This window comes from Chlorocebus sabaeus, chromosome 15, assembly GCF_047675955.1.
Source record: "Chlorocebus sabaeus isolate Y175 chromosome 15, mChlSab1.0.hap1, whole genome shotgun sequence".
Taxonomy (NCBI): Eukaryota; Metazoa; Chordata; class Mammalia; order Primates; family Cercopithecidae; genus Chlorocebus; species Chlorocebus sabaeus.
Window position 1 is genome coordinate 24,546,598 of NC_132918.1, and position 16,486 is coordinate 24,563,083.

Here is a 16,486-nt window from a genome sequence, read left to right on the forward strand (position 1 = left end):
GACCATGAGGCCTCTCCAGACATGTGGAACTGAGAGTCCACTAAATTTATTTTTCTTGACTTGGCAATGTAGACTCTTTTTTAGTTCCATATGAACGTTAAAGTAGTTTTTTTCCAAGTCGGTGAAGAAAGTCATTGGTAGCTTGATGGGGATGGCATTGAATCTATAAATTACCTTGGGCAGTATGGCCATTTTCACGATTCTGCTTCTTCCTATCCATGAGCATGAAAGGTTCTTCCATTTGTTTATGTCCTCTTTTATTTCATTAAGCAGTGGTTTGTAGTTCTCCTTGAAGAGGTCCTTCACATCCCTTGTAAGTTGGATTCTTAGGTATTTTATTCTCTTTGAAGCAATTGTGAGTATGAGTTCACTCATGATTTCGCTCTCTGTCTGTTATTGGTGTATAAGAATGCTTGTGATTTTTGCACATTGATTTTGTATCCCAAGACTTTGCTGAAGTTGCTTATCAGCTTAAGGAGATTTTGGGCTGAGACGATGAGGTTTTCTAAATATACAATCATGTCAATCCTAAGTCAAAAGAACAAAGCTTGAGGCATCATGCTACTTGGCTTCAAACTATACTACAAGGCTACAGTAACCAAAACAGCATGGTACTGGTACCAAAACAGAGATATAGACCAATGGAACAGAACAGAGCCCTCAGAAATAATACCACACATCTACAACCATCTGATCTTTGACAAACATGACAAAAACAAGAAATGGGGAAGGGAATCCCTATTTAATAAATGGTGCTGGGAAAACTGGTTAGCCATATGTAGAAAGCTGAAACTGGATCCCTTCCTGACATCTTATACAAAAATTAATTCAAGATGGATTAAAGACTTAAATATTAGACCTAAAACCATAAAAACCCTAGAAGAAAACCTAGGCAATACCATTCAGGACATAGGTGTGGGTAAGGATTTCATGTCTAAATTACCAAAAGCAATGGCAACAAAAGCCAAAATTGACAAGTGGGATCTAATTAAACTAAAGAGCTTCTGCACAGCAAAAGAAACTACCATCAGAGTGAAAAGGCAACCTACAGAATGAGAGAAATTTTTTCAATCTACTCATGTGACAAAAAGCTAATATCCAGAATCTACAAAGAACTCAAACAAATTTACAAGAAAAAAACAACCCCATCAAAAAGTGGGCAAAGGATATGAACAGACACTTCTCAAAAGAAGATATTTATGCAGCCAACAGACACAAGAAAAAATGCTCATCATCACTGGCCATCAGAGAAATGCAAATCAAAACCCCAACAAGACACCATCTCACACCAGTTAGAATGGCAATCATTAAAAAATCAGGAAACAACAGGTGCTGGAGAGGATGTGGAGAAATAGGAATGCTTTTATACTGTTGGTGGGACTGTAAACTAGTTCAACCATTGTGGAAGACACTGTGGTGATTCCTCAAGGATCTAGAACTAGAAATACCATTTGACCCAGCCATCCCATTACTAGGTATATACCCAAAGAATTATAAATCATGCTGCTATAAAGACACATGCACACGTGTGTTTACTGCGGCACTTTTCACAATAGCAAAGACTTGGAACCAACCCAAATGTCCATCAATGATAGACTGGATTAAGAAAACTTGGCACATATAAACCATGGAATACCATGCAGCCATCAAAAAATATGAGTTCATGTCCCTTGTAGGGACATGGATGCAGCTGGAAACCATCATTTTCAGCAAACTATTGCAAGGACAAAAAACCAAACACTGCATGTTCCCACTCATAGGTGGGAATTGAAAAATGAGAACACTTGGACACAGGAAGGGGAACATCACATCCTGTTGCCTGTCATGAGGTGGCGGGAGGGAGAAGGAATAGCATTAGGAGATATACCTAATGTAAATGACGAGTTAATGGGTGCAGCACACTAACATGGCACATGAACCTGCACGTTGTGCACATGTACCCTAGAACTTAAAGTATAATTAAAAAGATATATTTTTCTTTATAAATTACCCAGTCTTAGGTATATATTTATCAGCAGCATGAGAGCACACTAATACAATTATAAATGTAGGCCTCTTGAGTGAAGAATAGAGATCATGAAAATTTATACCATAAATATGAAATTAAGTGGATGAATTCATTGATAAATCAACATATTTGAGGACTTCAAAATAAGCAATAATTTATTTTTATCTACCTTCCCTCCTTCCTCCTTAGATTTTTTTCATCTTACTTTATTTGTAGAATTTGCCAGGATTTTTATGTTTGTCTCACCTCTGTGATTAGAAAAATTAAGTTTTTGAATTCCGTTGTCCTTACTAATTGAAAGAAACTACTTTTGCAAGATTTTTCTTAGAGTTTAATCGGTACATCTTTCATGACTCAAAATAACCTTCTGATGACTTCTGATTAAAGGTGTCTTCAAAAAAAAAAAAAAAAAGCAGAGCAAAACAAAACTAGAAAAACATGAAAAAAAAATGTGAAAGTACGTCAACTTTTAAACAGGTATGGCACAATAGGGTCAGGATTCTGTCAGATAAGAGTAGGAAAAATCTGTATAAGCTTTAGATGATCTTTAGATTGATTTTCAGCTTTTCAAATGCTAGGCAAGTGTTTAAACAAAAATTGTTCACTGGTCAGAATGAAACAATTCAGTGGAAAACATATCAAAAAGATGATAAGATTCTTACCTGTGGTTATGTAAAATTAGGAAGGATTTTGCTATTGATTTACTCTAACATGCAATGTTTGACCTGTAGAGTGATGGTTGTTTTTGTTTTTTGTCTTGCTTTTTAGATGGGATTTTGCTCTTGTTATCAAGGCTGGAGTGCAATGGTCTGATCTTGGCTCACTGCAAACTCTGCCTCCTGGGTTCAAGCGATTCTCCTGCCCTAGCCTCCCGAGTAGCTGGGATTACAAGGGCTGCTACCATGCTTGGCTAATTTTGTATTTTTAATAGACATAAGGTTTCACCGTATTCGTTAGGCTGGTCTCCTGACGTCAGGTGATCCACCCGCCTCGGCATCCCAAAGTGCTGGGATTACAGATGTGAACCACCATGCCCAGCTGATCTGCACAGTGTTTAATGTTAAAAATAATTAAAAATTTAGAAATTGGAACATTTAACATAAAAATTCTGACCTGCTTTTCTCAAAAAAAATCAGAAAGGTTTGATAAGAATGCACTACATTCACACCAAGAGTCAACTGGTGAGACTGAGTAGCCACTTTTACCTGCAGATGAGCCACAGGCCCTTATTTGTACTTACCTTAAGCATGCCCTTTCCTCAGATTCTGTTCCATAAACTATTTATATATCTAGGAGACATGGTAGGAGGTAAGTGGATCATGAGGATGGTGTCCCCCAAGCTGTTGTCATGGTAGTGAGTGAGTTCTCATGGGATCTGATAGTTTTATAAATGTTTGACTGTTCCTCTTTCACACACTCTCTCTCACCTGTCACTATGTAAAATGTGCCTGCTTCCCCTTCTGCTATGATTATAAGTTTCCTGAGGCTTCCCCAGCCATGTGGAACTGTGAGTCAATTAAATCTCCTTTTTAAATAAATTACCCAGTCTCAGGGAAGTTCTTTACAACAGTGTGGGAAAAGATTAACACAGGAAATTGTTACCAGGAGTGGGGCACTGCTGTAAAGGTAACCTGCAAATGTAGAAGTTACTTTGGAACTGGGTAACAGTCAGAGAGAGGTTGGAACAGTTTGAAAGGCACAGAAGAAGACAAATGTGGGAAAGTTTGAAAATTCCTAGAGACTTGTTGAATAGTTTTCACCAAAATGCTGTTAATGATGTGGACAATGAAGTCCAGGCTGAGGTGGTTTCAGATGGCGATAAGGAACTTCTTGGGAACTGTAGCAAATGTCACTCTTGGTATTCTTTAGCAAAGAGACAGACCCTTCCCTAGAGATCTATGAAATTTTAACTTGAAAGAGATGATCAGAAATTGGAACTTATGTTTGAAAGGGAAGCAGAGAGTAAAAGTTCAGAAAATTTTCAGCCTAATGATGTGATAGAAAAGAAAAACCCATTTTCAGAAAAGAAATTGAAGCCAGCTTCTGAAATGTACATAAGTAATGAGGAACCAAATGTTAATCACCAGGAAAATAGGGAAAATGTCTCTAGGGCATGTCAGAGATCTTGATGGCAGCCCCTCCCATCACAGGCCCAGAGGCCTAGGGGTTAAAAATGGTTTCATGGGTTGGGCCCACGGCCCTGCTGCTGTGTGCAGCCTCAGGATTTGGTACCCTGCATCCCAGCCACTCCACCTCCAGCCATGGCTAAAATGGTCCAAGGTACAGCTTGGGCCATTGTTTCAGAAGGTTCAAGCCCCAAACCTTGGAGGCTTCCATGTGGTATTGAGCCTAGAGGTGCACAGAAGTTAAGAATTGTGCTTTGGAAACCTCTGCCTAGATTTCAGAGAATTTATGGCAATGTCTGGATATCCAGGTAGAAATCTACAGAAATGGGAGAGCCCTCATGGAGAGCCTCTGCTATGGCAGTGTGGAAGAGAAATGTGGGGTTTGAGCCCCCACGCAGAGTCCCCACTGGAGCACTGCCTAGTGGAGCTGTGAAAAGAGGACTACCACCCACCGACCCCAGAATGGTAGATCCACCAACAGCTTGGATTGTGCACCTGGAAAAGCCACGGACACTAAACACTGAACATGAAAGCAGCCAGTGGGGAAAGGGGTGTGTGGCCTGCAAAGTCACAAGGATGGAGCTGCCCATGCCGTGGAAGCCCAACTCTTGTATCAGTGTGCCCTGAATGTGAGATATAGAGTCAAAGGAGATTATTTCAGAGCTTTAAAATTTAATGACTATTCTGCTAGATTTTAGACCTCCTGGGACCTGTAGTCCCTTTGTTTTGGCCAGTTTCTCCCATTTGGAATGGGAGCATTTTCCCAATGCCTGTATTCCCATTGTATCTAAGAAGTAATTTGCTTGCTTTAGATTTTATGGGCTCCTAGGTGGAATGGACCTGCCTTATATCAGATGAAATTTTGGACTTGGACTTTTGGGTTAGTGCTAGAATGAGTTATGACTTTGAGGGACTGTTGGGAAAGTATGATTGGTTTTGAAATGTAAAAAGAATGTGAGATTTGGAAGGGGCCTGGTGGAATGATATGGTTTGACTCTATGTCATCACCAAAATCTCATCTTGAATTGTAATCTCCATAATCCCCATATGTTAAGGAAAGGCCCTGGTGAGAAATGATTGGATCATGGTGGCAGTTCCCGCATACTGTTTTCATGATAGTGAGTGAGTTCTCATGAGATATGATGGCTTTATAATTGTTTGACAGTTCCTCCTTCACACACTCTCTCGCCTGCTACCGTGTAAGACATGCCTTCTTCCTCTTCTGCCATAATTGTAACTTTCCTGAGGCATCCCCAGCCATGCATAACTGTGAGTCAATTAAACCTCTTCTCTTTATAAGTTACCCAGTCTCAGGGAAGATCTTTATAGCCATGTGAAAACTAATGGAGTCATATAGGCTTTTGTAAGACTCTCATCTAAAGTATATCCCTAATTTTACAGATATGAAAACATAGTCCTATAGATATTAATCATTATAATATTATTATTATAACTAATACTTATATAATTATACTATATGTCAATAACTATTCTAAAGGATTAATATGTATTATCTAAGTTAGCCCTCAAATTGACCCTAAGGATAGTAACTTTATTACCACTATTTTAAAGGTGAAAAAACTGACTCATAAACAGCTCAGGTGACTTGTCCAAGGTCTTATATTGAGTTTCTAACAAATTGGTACTGGGACTCAGGTGTTAAAATTTTCATTCTACTAATTTTTCAGTGACATCCTAGATGCAGTTCTCTGATTATTGATTTAGCCCCCAGAAAAAGATGGGTACATTATGACCAGTCACTTAAGCAGAGGTAGAAAAATCATGAAACCTAGGGGAATATGTTATTCAATAATACAATTTAGAAAGAAAAAAATATTCTAGGGACAGATAAGCATACTGGTTTTTATTTCCTTGTAAAGTTCTCCCATATCCATCTTCTGATATCAGCAGTCTTATCTTGTTACAACAGGAATGTTTACATAAGTCAGACTTTTCAGATTCAGTAAATAGCCCATCTGTGATTGCATGACCCAGAAGCCACAGTCCTCTACTGGAATCAATTTTTAGGTGCTGTTGGAGAGCAGCTTTCTTCTGCTTCCTCCTAAGATCCTGAATAGGCAAACTTGAATGCGATGCTGACAATACTCAACTTTACCCCAAAGTAAAGAAACCCTATCTGCAAGATGTAACCAAAGAACTACAGAGAAAAATGAAAACCTGGGAAGGCAGAAGTGGGGTTCAGGGGTGTGGATGAAAGCTCCAGCTATGGAAACACTACTTCTCTTTAATTTTGCTCATGCTAGTTCATTTGGGAATTCAGCCGTTTGTCATTGCCATCATACTTGTTAATACAGTAGAAAATCAGACAAGCTGAGACCCTTGGGAAAGCAGTTGGCAGTCCTAAAGTTAAACTGGTGTAATCATAAAAATCAAATTACCAGCCAAATACAGAGGCCTAGGAACATCTAATTCAGGAGATTCAGGACTGAGATATAGATCCGGGAATTCAAAGTAGAATCACATAAATCCCAAATTCTGGGTAGGATACCTGGAAAAGGATGCAGCCCTTACGGCATTAACCAATATATTCCTGTGGTTTGAAATTACAGTTAACACTACCTTGAGACATTAATTACTAAACGGTGGAAGGGAAAGCCCACAGACATTTAAAATCGGAAAGACAAGAGGCTATTTTTATATCCACCTAGCAATGCCACAGCAAATCAATCCCAAGAGAACAAAGGAGCGTTTGGAATTGCACAAAGCTACTACAATTCAATTAACTGTGAAGAGGAGTAGCCCTACCACTAAACACCTGTATGTACTTCTGGGAAATAGCTGAAGCAGGGAACAGCATGCTATATATTAACATATTAATGATTGTACATCATTTAAAAAATATGTAAACAAAAGGAACCGTCTTTGACTTCCAACCTGATTTTAAAAAGCAATTCTCAAGAGTGTTATGAAATCCAATTTAAAATAAATATTAAACTTCCCTGAATTGGTTTCATTACATCAAACATTGTTTATAGATATGGCATAAAATTATTCCAGACTTAATTGCCTGTAAGCTCATGGAATGCTTCCAAACTTACCTCCTTTCATCTATTTTAGCTCTACCCATACATAGGTTTCCTATTATCCTGACTTTACCTCTTACTGGCTTATTCTGGCTTTGCTTTTGCTTACTTTGGCCTATTTGAATTTATGGCCACTGTTTACTTTGGTTCCTTTCCTTATGGGTAGTAAATGCCAACTCTACAATGCTGTTTCTATTGGGCCATCAATGGTTCTGACTTTTTTGCTAATTCGAGAGAGAAAACAGATTGAATAAATATGAATGTAGACCTACAGAAAAATCCAAGCACAATATAAAACTGCAAGTGAAGATTTGCTAATAAGACAACTTGTGCTGTTACAGACAATAGCTGGAGAATTTGAGAAAGAAAAATCAAAAGCACACAGATGAGACTGTGCAGTGAAGAGGCCATAGAGAGAATGATACTGTCTTTTTGTACCACAGTAAGCCAAAGAAGTAGAAATTCCAACCGAGCATCATTCATTTAAATTTATGATTTTTAAGAATTAATACAGATCATAAATTCATTCTTTCTAATGGTTCAAAATGCTTCTATTGGCATTTTAAATTGTGTTCCCTCTTGGAGGTTATTGGGGAAAAATGTGTCTACAAGCTTTTGATAGAACGAAGAGTGTATCTGTCAGCTCTACCCACGAATTTAGGCATTGGTGCCTCTGATCATCAATTTACTTTAGCTTTGCTCCTGACTCACAAGAATGTTAAGTACTCAAGGGATTAAATTCTAGTCCCTTGGGGTTCTGTACACAAATAGGCTGATTTGGTCTAGTAATCAAATGAGATTTGTTTTACAAGAAGATACAAGCACAATTGCTGAAACTAAACACAAATAGAAAGAGGAACTGGTTACCAAGACAAACAGAATGTCAATGTTTGAGAACAAGGAGTTAGAGACTATCTATAAAGTCATCTGGTGTGAATTAGACAAATTTCTACCTATTTTCAGCAGAAAATCATTGGCTAATCTTCTTTTTAAACTCTAGTCATTTCATAAAATACATTGATACAACCCTGATTGAATTCCTATGTCTTTTTCACTCCCTACAAACAAACATACTACAGATTAATTCGACAGTGTAAGATTCCCCAGCAGAGTTTATAACTGAAAGAAAAACAATATACCCCAAAAGGTGGGAGGATTATTGGAGAAATATAAACAAGTATTTTCATCCTAATTGGCTTTCCAATATCTTCTATTTTCCTTTTTTTTAAAAAAATTTCTTTTTGAGACAAGGTCTTGCTCTGTCACCCAGGCTGGAGTGCAGTGGTGCAATCTCGGCTCACTGCAACCTCACTGCTCAAGCAATCATCTCACCTCAGCCTCCCAAGTAGATGGGATTACAGATGTGTGCCACAATGCCCAGCTAATTCTTTTGTTTGTTGTTTTGTTTTGCTTTGTTTTTAGAAACGGGGTCTCAGTATGTTGCTCAAGCTGGTCTCGAACTCCTGGACTCAAATGATCTTCCACCTCAGCCTCCCAAACTGTTGGGTTTACAAGGCATGACCAACTGCACCCAGGCGAAAATTTTCTATTTTTCTAAACATATTTCTATTTTTCTAAACTGTCCACTCTAGGAACTGTTAGGGTAAAAAAGATACAAGGTTTACACATAAATCTCATAAGAAAACTAGATTATTTAGTGTAAATTTACATCATGTATTAGCTTAGTGCCATGCATACTGACGGGTTTTTAAAGTAATATACAACTTTATAATAGTGTGGTTTATAAATACAAAAAAAAAAACATAAATAGTAATAAAAGAATAGACTGAGAGCATCAAAGTGATGTTTCCAAAGTAGAAACTAAGGATACCTAGAGGTGTTAATTATTATTAGTGTCTTCCTGAAATTCTTTTAGATTTGTTGTTGTTGTTAGGCATTTAAGATAATTTAGAAATTTCTAAATAATTATTTTTATACTTTGAAAATGTACAAAATCTATCTTAGAGCTTCATGAAGAGGGAAATTTTAAAGGATCACACTACTTTTTCTAACTCCCAACCAATAACTATACAAATATCTACAGATATTTGACTAGAAAATTTAAATCCTCATTTATTTCAGTCAGTTGTTCTTGCACAGTAATGGGTTAAATATTTTTATGTAATATACTTTAAAAGCCCACTTAACATTTTCTTTTAGATTATTTTAAAACAATTTAGGAAATCCCAAAAACTAAGGTTAGTTTGTGTGCTTTTTAAATTTAACTTTATGTACCTTTAAATAAGTGATATGCTTGATTTTTTTCCAAAAAATTACAAAGTATTAGAAAAGTTTCTAGACTTATGTATTTGAAATTCTGTATAACACAACTTTTTTTCAACAAATCGTTACTTTTGCACTCACTGTCAAAACTTCACTTTTACTTTGAAGAGACTGATTGTGTTTACTTTTTGGCAAAAATATTCTAGTTATTATATAACAAAATAAAACACTTACTGTAATAGAAATATAAGCAGGTAGGAAACATTCCCATTTGTAAATCAGCATCTTGTCTGTGAACTGAAAAAAATAAAAAAAATTTTTTTTGATTCATTTTTACCAGCAAACATCTGTGTGTTCAGATGACTGTCATAGTCTTGATGTATCTCATTACTAAGTATTGGAATTTTTTATGCTATTTAAGATTATGAAATCTATAAATCTCTTTAATGGGCAAAATCTGATGAAAGGAAATCAACTCTTTTTGATTGTGGAATACTCTGGCAGGCTACCTTGCTTGTTCCCCAAGGTCATGATGCTTGATTATCCGATAAATGGCCCAAGAACAAGCACCAGTGTCAATCCTTATAGGAAATATTTTAAGTACAAATCTGTTTCTTTTTTTTTAGAAAAAATAAATTACTAAGATAATATTTTTAAACCTCAATGGGTTTTCTTTGTGCATTAGCAAACTGAAAAATCATACTAGGCTAATGTGGTAAAAAATTACTAGAGAAGAAAGATGTTTAAAGAAGTAAAGTCTGAGCAGAAAGAGGGAAAGAGAATAAAATAAATCTCAAATATAGGTGACATTCTCTTACTACAAGATTCAATACAGCATTTAACTGCAGAATGAAAAATTGGTACATAAATTTTGGAAATGAAGTTTAAAATAAAAGTAGAAGGCATGGATAATCGTAGTAGAGGGGGGAAAAATATGATGGATATTTTACTTTTTAACTTGGATTCGATTTTGTCAGAATGAATACTTCTATGTGCATTTGCAAAATACAACACGCAATTTCATTTTATCCAGCAACAAGTTCTCTTTCATTTAGCATGATGCTTTGGAGATTCATCTGCATTGTTGGATATATTAATTTCCTATTGCTGTTGTAACAAAATATCACAAAATTACTGGCATAAAACAACACAAATTTATTTATATATATTTTTTACAGTTCTAGGTCAGAAATTTAAAATACTTTTGCTGAAATCAAGGTGTCAGGAGGCTGGTTTCTTCTGGAGGCTCCAGGAGAGTATCCATTATTTGCTCCCTTCAGATTTCAGATGCTTGTAGCATTCCTTGGCTCCTGGTTGTGTCATTTTAATCATTGTTATCATTGTTTCTGTTGTCATATATTTCTCCACACCTTTTTCGTCTCTCTGATTTCCTGCCTCCCTCTTATAAGAACCCCTGTGATTACATCAGGCCCACCCAGATAATCCAGGTTGATGTACCCAGCTAAAAATCACTAATCACATCTACAACTTCTAATTTTCCAGATAAGGTAACATCGCAGGTTCTAGGGATTAAGACATGGACATCTTTGCAAAGAAGGGAGGGCATTACTCAGTCCACTGTGTTTCACCTATCAGTAGTGATTTCCTTTTCATTGTTGAGTAATATGTATTATTGCATAGATTTATTTCTATTTATCCATTCACCTGTAGGTGAATGTTTACATTGGTTTTTGTTTGGGGTTATTATGAAAAAAGCTACTGTGAACATTAGTGCCTAAGTCATTGTATGAACATAATGTTTGTAATTTTCTTAGGAAGATATCTAGGAATGAGATTCCTAGTTTGTAACGTAAGTATGTATTTAATTTTATATACAACAGTCAAACTCTTTTCCAAATTTCCTGTACCACTTTCCATTCCTTCCAGCAAAGTATAGGAGTTCCACTTGCTCAATATCCTCACCAGCAATTCAAATTCTCAGGTTCTGTTTTGCTTTGTTTTGTTTTTCTGTCATCTGTTCACAGTTCTTTTAGGTGTATGGTGGTATCTATCGGCTTTTTAACTGCATTTCTCTGATGGAGCTCTCTGCACTTTATCATGCAAGATGATATACAAAGGAAGCCTGTCTGGAGAAAGCAAAATCAATAAAATGGAAACTGGAGATACAGAGAGAATAACCTCTGAGTTTCCTCTAATCATTCCTTCCTTTCTTCCCTCCCTCTCTCCTTTCTCCCTTCCTTTCCCTTCCCTTCCCTTCCCTTCCCTTCCCTTCCCTTCCCTTCCCTTCCCTTCCCTTCCCTTCCCTTCCCTTCCCTCCCCTTCCCTCCCCTTCCCTCCCCTTCCCTCCCCTTCCCTCCCCTTCCCTTCCCTCCCCTCCCCTCCCCTCCCTTCCCCTCTCCTCTGCTTCTTTTCTGTCTTTTTCCTTTCTCTCTCTCTCTCTGTCTCTCTCTTTGTGCTTTGGTTTCCTCCGACCCGTGCCTTAGATTCTGAGGTCCATCAATTTACTGCCTTGATTTTGTGAAATTGTTAGCTTCAATTCCTATAATGGACACAATTTTGTTTGTAAAAGCTAGTTTAGGGAGGTTTATAGATTTGCTCAAAGGTACATTTATTTCTATGTGATACCAACAACTATGCTTTTTCAACTTCACTAAGCCACCTCAAATAACTTTTCGGAGAATATTTATTTTGTCCTTCTTCATCTAATGTCTCTATTTTATATATTACACTAACTCATAATTCTTTCTTTTTAAGAAAAGGGTTCTGTTGTAGGAAAGGTAACACTTGAATAAAAGAAGAGATATTTAGAGACCAAGAAATAGAGGGATACAAATACCAAACATGTCCAAAAAGAGGAGATGGTAGGTTGAGGGTTACTCATGATCTAGAGGTGAACTTATAAAATTATGGACCAGAATATTTTGAAAGCAAGCTAATTTTATCTATGATAAAATTATATCAAAGAAAGATTAGCATTTATATATTAAAACTGTATAAAATAAAGAAGTATATATTAAACTCAGGAGGTATAGAAGCACAGGAGGCAAAGGTATAGATTGAAATGGCAGGTCTACATACCACTTTCTATGTGCTTCTTTTCCTTCCTTCCTTTTTTCTTTTTTCATTTCCCTCCCTCCCTCCCTCCCTCCCTCCCTTCTTTCCTTCCTTCCTTCCTTCCTTCCTTCCTTCCTTCCTTCCTTCCTTCCTTCCTTCCTTCCTTCCTTCCTCTTTCTTTCTTTCTTTCTTTCTTTCTTTCTTTCTTTCTTTCTTTCTTTCTTTCTTTCTTTCTTTCTTTCTTTCTCTCTCTCTCTTTCTTTTCTTTCTTTCTTTCTCTTTTTCTTCTTTCTGTCTGTCTTTCGTTCTGTCTTTCTGTCTTTCTTTCTGTCTTTCTTTCTGTCTTTCTTTCTGTCTTCGTATTTCTTCCTTTTTCTTCTTTCTTTCTCTTTATTTTCTCTCTCTCTTTGTGCTTTGGTTTCCTGAGTAATAAAATGGAGATGATAGTACTAATTACTTCTTAGAGTTGTTTTGATTATTAAATTTGTTCATATCTACCAAGTACTTAGAATAACATCTACTGCATACTAATTATTTTATATATGTTGAATAAATAAAGGTTTGTATAGGTAAACCTAACAGCTAATGGTGATGCAGGAAAAAATTTGAGGTCAAAGGCTCTGTCTTATTCAGTGATAAAAACAAACTAGGCATAGAACAACTATTTGTTGATGGTAGAATTTTTTTCAATAATTCTTTTTAAGAAACAAAGTAAATCATTTTCACTAATTTATTTTTTTGAAAGTACTCACTTTAAAATTATTATTTTTGAAGTATTTGACCTTGATTATCCAAATGAATACTTTAGTCAAATGTATTAATATGCTATTTTGCTTCCTAACTTTCACCCCTAAAATATAATCATATTTTATCTTTGGATTTTAATCATGTGAACATCATCATTAATCACATAGACAGTAACAGGCTGTAAATTTTAAGAACTTTACTAATAATATAGATACAGATAAATTATTTCATAATCCAATATACTAAATATTTTCCCAAGTGGAATCTGGGAGGAAATTTGGAGCATATATCAATGCTTTCAAGCAAATGGATTAAGATAAAAAAATTTGAAATAATGCATTGTTGAATATAATTTTGAACTGAATTATGTTCATCTTTTCTTAATTTCATATTTTCTGTGCTTTCTTGTTTTCAATAAAGATATTAATTTTACAATAAAAATATGCATGTAAAAACATACACCAATGGATACACACTTGCACCTACACATTAACTGGGCTGTTATTATGCTGAAAAATCATTAACCATCATTTCCTTAACAAATCCTACTTCCAATGAGCTAGTGAGACTTGATTCTATTGCAATCAGTCCAGTTGACAATCAGCTCTGCAAATTTGAACATCTGCTATTGTAACTTTGATTTTAGAGGCTCATATTTCCAGTCATTATTTATTTTCTTTGTGCATTTTTTTTTTAATTGAGGTATAGTTTACCATAAGTGAACGCTTTAACAAATTTATATATATTTAATCATATGCCCTAATTAACCACCTGCCACATTTTAGGTACATTTCTAGCTTTCCAGCAGGCCCCCAGCCAATAATAACACAACACTCCTGAGATAATGGTCGTGGAATTTTAATACACATTGCCTTTCTCTCTCTAAGTATCAAACAAACTTCTTACAGTGGCTCATGTTTAACTACTTAATTGAATGACTGCCTTTTGAGGTAAGGCCAGACTTCATACTTCAAATGAATTCTGTATACTTCATGTAGCACATACGTAATTCACACTGTTCCAAACATATTCACTAATTTGATGAGAATTTAAGTTTATTTTTAATGCTCATGAAATATAACTGCCTCCCTTTTTTAAGGGTGTCTTCAGCTCCTAAAACACAACTGAGGGATGCTAACAGCCAGTTTTGAAACTAGCTTATCCCAAGGCTCTCCAAACTTAGTAACAATATATCTAGCTGATATCTGACTAGATGATAAAAAATAAGCAGGCTGAAATTTACAGGCATGATTTATATTAACTTGTATGTGATCTATAAAATAGTAGTCAATGTGCAAAAGAGAACCATTTCTGATAAACAGTCAAAGATGATTATGACGAGATAATAAAAGGATTTAAAATATAAATGAAAAAAGCTGAGGTATAACTTAATAATAATTTTATAAATATGAAATATTGTCAGAAGATGGAAAAATGTTTTTCACCTTTTTACTGAAGCCAGAACCAAAATAATGTTGATGATATAATAATAATCTGAATCTGAAACATGAGCACTTTAAATTTGAAATACTTAAAATATCCCTCACAATGAGAATTGTTAAATATATAGAACCTCTCTCCAGAGAGCTATAAATGCAGAAAATATATCAATCTGTCAGAGATAATTTAGTTGTAGTACTTTCTGGAAACAGAATAATGACCTCCAGAGATGTCTTTTATGCCTGAGATATTTCAGCTCCTTTTTGATAACATGTGTTAAAAATTTTTTTATATACTTTAAGTTCTAGGGCACATGTGCACAATGTGCAGGTTTGTTACATATGTATACATGTGCCATGTTGGTGTGCTGCACCCATTAACTCGTCATTTACATTAGGTATATACCCTAATGCTATCCTTCCCCCTTCCCCCCTCCCCACAATAGGCCCCGATGTGTGATGTTCCCCTTCCTGTGTCCAAGTGATCTCATTGTTCAATTCCCACGTATGAGTGAAAACACGATTTTAAAAAAGTTTATCTTCAGCGAATTAATGTTTAAGAATCAGCTTACATATCTATCTTTACCTTGTTAATAACCAATTCATAGAATATTTATATAAAACATATTTATAAGAAGTCACAATTAGAAAGATCAAAGTTTCAGATTTTGCAAAACAAAAGACATTCTTTTGTTTGGTATAAACTTAAAACCAACTTATTCTTCAAACAAAGTGTCACATGTACTCTTAAATTTAAGCAAAATCAAATTTGACAATATTTAGAAAAGTATATACAATACTATTGTTTTGCCTTACAAAGACATTTTACATAAAATAGCTAATTCCTGATCTAGTAGTAGACAAATTGCTATAATGTTAATAGAAAATTGTGATTGTTTAAATATTAATGAGCTACATATTTTGTAGCTGCAGAGTAAGGTAATCTTTATGATATGTGAAAGTATTTATTATTTCAATAATTATTTTGATTATAATAATGTTAGAAATTTGCTTTATGGAACATATTAAGAAGAAAGAAAATGAATGAATGAGAAAGTTTGTAAGGTAGATACATGCAATTTCTCTAAAAAATATATAACTTATTATACAAGTGTATTCTTATGCAAAGATACATTGTGTAGCTGTTGTCATCAGTTCTGAAAACAACCACAAGGCATCCTAAAAATGATGAAAACCAATTATGAAATGTTGCATCGAGGATTTGTATGGCAGAACTGAAAAATGTCAACAATGTAAGCAAAATTTTCAGACCTCATACACAAAAAGAAATAACATACACAGGCATCCCTACAGCCAGTGAAACCTGTAACTATAGTAATTTCCTAGCGACATTCTATCAAAAACATGACTAAAGTTATCTCTAATAGAGAGGCCTTCTTGTAAACTCATCGACCCATCAGAAGTTTGGACTGAATATGTGCATTAGTGGAAATGAAATTAAGGATGACATTTATATAATGGACCTCTAAAAACCAAAACTCTGTATCTATCCTTTTATTGTCTCTGGGATTTGAATAAATAACAGTTTTTAAATTTAAAATATATATGAATACAGGAATACTTAGATGAATAATATTATTTATGACATTTCAATTGGAAATAAAAATAGCATGGCAGAATCCTGCTGGAGGTCTTTACCACTCTGTGAGGGAAAACTGTATGTAGGTAGCAAATTCTAATAACCATAGGATTTTCATGTCCTGTCTTCGAATGACATATTTTTCCTGGATTATAGTCTTTAGTCCTTTCTTCTACTAAATATATCCAATACTGAGTGATTCAGTTCAGCACCATAAAATTCTAGAACTAAATGTTTTTCACTAAACTTGTTGTATTCAGTCGGTGGAGAGTCACAAGAAATTA

General features: G+C 35.2%; 1 long non-coding RNA gene across 1 annotated transcript in view; it reads right to left on the bottom strand.

Moving 5' to 3' along the window:
• LOC103221313 (uncharacterized) overlaps positions 1 to 16,486 on the bottom strand; it is a 349,435-nt gene that overhangs the window by 37,389 nt on the left and 295,560 nt on the right. Inside the window, exons 14-15 of the long non-coding RNA XR_012095553.1 lie at positions 11,325 to 11,488; positions 9,636 to 9,698 (exon numbers count right to left, since the gene is read on the bottom strand). This is a non-coding gene — a long non-coding RNA (uncharacterized lncRNA). The remainder of the gene's footprint in view (positions 1 to 9,635; positions 9,699 to 11,324; positions 11,489 to 16,486) is intronic.